Source organism: Pinus tabuliformis, chromosome 7 (genome assembly GCF_031772625.1).
Source record: "Pinus tabuliformis cultivar Carrire ecotype Pingquan chromosome 7, CPIR1, whole genome shotgun sequence".
NCBI lineage: Eukaryota > Viridiplantae > Streptophyta > Pinopsida > Pinales > Pinaceae > Pinus > Pinus tabuliformis.
This window is the reverse complement of record NC_142293.1, coordinates 868124689-868127711: the sequence shown is the minus strand read 5'-3', so window position 1 is coordinate 868127711 and position 3023 is coordinate 868124689.

The window sequence follows — 3023 nt, the reverse complement described above, 5'->3', positions numbered from 1 at the left end:
AAAAATATCCCTAGGTGAAAATATCCCTTAAGGCACTTGGGGTAGAACTAGTTAGGCTAAAAACCTCAATGAGGCAATCTATGGGTCTCATAATAAAAAAAATAAGAAGAAAGAAAGAAAAATAAGAAAAAGGAAGAAAAAATGAAAGGCGCCTATAATTCATTTATTCTAATAGTATTGCAGGTGCAACAATATTCCAATAATAGTCAAAGAAGATTAGATTCAAGGCCTAAGCACTCACCTTCAAGGCATTCAATCAACCTCTCTGCATCCATTCTACTCATTCCCTCACCTTTTCCAAGCTTGTTCGATCATTTCTAAGTTCCTCTCATTTGTTTCAATAAGTGCCTTGAAATGCTACACGAAAGTTATTGTATTGCTATAGGAATCTATCGAGCATAGAAAGGAGGGGAAAACTTGATTTTTTCACCTATAAGGAAGAGAGGAAGTCTATGGAAGCCCTTAACACCTATCCACTCCATCAACCTTAAATTTCTCACCACTGTTCCACTAACAATTCACAAAGAATTCAACCCTCCACCCATTTTCCACCTATCACCATCAAAGAAAGACTGTCTAACCACAACCAACAATCTCACCTTGAATTATCAAATTCTTTGAAGGCCACACTCAGAGAAAATTATGAAACTAAGAAACTTATGTGTTGCCATAGGAAAACACACAGTCCTATAGTAGCCTACATAATCCCTACATGCTCCAATTTACATCACCAGTAAAAGAACTTTGAAGACCACAATAGTCTAAGAGGCTCAGAAAATAGGCCTGAGTAGCTACAATATTTCTTGTAGGCTGCTACAAGATCTTTAATTAGAAAGAATTAACAACACCAAGTGAGATACAACAACAATACTCTGACAACCTCAACTGAAGAAATTTCCATCAGCAATAAAAACTACAAAATACCTCCAAAGGAAATGAAGGGGATACTGAAGCTTCCATATTACATCACCAACAACCTCAAGACCATTAAGAGGAGTTCCAACAATCACATCGGTAGTTCTAGTAGTCACGTCAATAGCTCCAACATCACCTGCAAAAGCACACCCAGGGTAAGGCTTAGGTATGCAATGCTCTAAACATCTCTTATGGAATCATCTTAGCTTAAAAAGTATTATTAGTGTATGGAGGAAGAGGTTTTATGGGTCAAGTTTGGTAGATTAGTATTGGCTACCTTTAGTAGTAAAATTTAGTCATCTCCTACATTACCCACACGTGCAGAGGAAAAAGGGAATGAGGAGATGATAACTTAAGGAAGTGGGCCAATGTTCCTACTCCTAACAAAGTATGGTGTGTGGAGGTGGTAGGTGGGGGATAGATCACATAATACATTGATCCCATCACCTCAACCACTAACCACATAAGTCAAACCCCCGAGCCTCATTTTGCATGAAAAAATATTTTTTAAAGCTGAGGGAGGCATGGCATTGCTAATATGACATAGCTAATATATCTCTTTCGCAGACTGGTATAGGGAGCTATAAAATATGCACACCACTACTATAGGAAAGTCATAGGATGGTACATGAAGCCCGACTATGGACACAATTTCCATGAAACCTAAGGAACATAGGAGAATCATTAGGAAATGGGTATGTATGAATCTCCCTCACTAACATTTGGTATAATAGCTTGAAAGACTCTTTCAATTATCAAAAGAACACCCTGTGATTTCCACAAATTTAATTTTAGTCAGGAAGAGAGATGAATTGTTGAGTATTCATTTCATGAGCATAATAGGCTGAAGGAATAAAGTGTCTTTAGTTGTACTTTGAAAACTTCTCTCTCCTCAAAAATATTATAAAACAACTATCCATTTTGCTTCTATCTCAATGACCTCCATTGCAAAAAAAGATTCAAAATATTGTAGTAGAGAAGGAAAATTCATTGTCCCACTCAGGTAAAATTTTAATTCAAACCATGGGTGGAGGATTCAACTGAAGGGAACATACATACCCCTCTAGAATTCATCAACACCTTGATGTCAAGAATATTTTTTCAAATCACCAATGGTTAGGGTTTTTTGAAAAAAAATAGGCATTTTGATGATGAAATTACCCAATAATTTTCCTTGAACCTCCAACAACTAGAGGGACATGATACCATCAATGTAGTTAGAGGCCTCATCAATTACTTTATTTAGGAATTTTTCACTAGGGTCACCACACTTCCCATGGAGGTAAGATGGAGGAAAGAGGAAATAACTAAGGCCATTACAACAAAGGAAAACTTCTTTCTTTAGGATGAATGACCCATAAAAGACGAGAATGGAGTAGGAAAGGAAAGTTGTCCTATTATTGGGATGAAGTAGCCTACCATGTCTTAAAATATATCTCATGTGAAGGGAGACTCAATATTTTTTATGCATACCAATTCAGGTTGCTTTATCAACTCAGATTCCAAATGGACTTGCCTATCTAAGAAAGGTTAAGCATCCCTCATTTCCTTCTTTAGTCAATCAAGGAAATGAGGCTGAGGGTGAAAGAAGGAGAGCACCCGTACCTATCACACCATGGGATGATAAAATTGATCATCATGGATGATTTAGAAGGTGTCCAAAACCATGTTCCTTTGGTTGATTTTTCAGATATGGATAGAGAGGCCTTCCTATGTAGAAATTTGAATAATATAACACTTATTCATAGAGATTATCTTGATTATACACTATTTACGGAATGCATGCATAATACATAACCTCCTCTGCCATGGATCATCAATTTGCGGAATTAAAAAAACAATTGCATGCGCACATTGAAACATCAATCACACATATCAACACAGTATGTAATGGGGAAAGCATACAGCTGAAAACCCCAACTATCTGTATATTATAATGATAGAGAACATGTAACAGTACATAGTGCAATACTCCTCACAAGTACTCAGTACTATCTCCACATGTTACACACAAACTAGCTCAGATCTGAACAAGTCACGGGTTCAAATCTCCTCCACTATTTGCCTACCTCTACTGCGCAATCCAAGTTGAGAATAGATCAGATCCA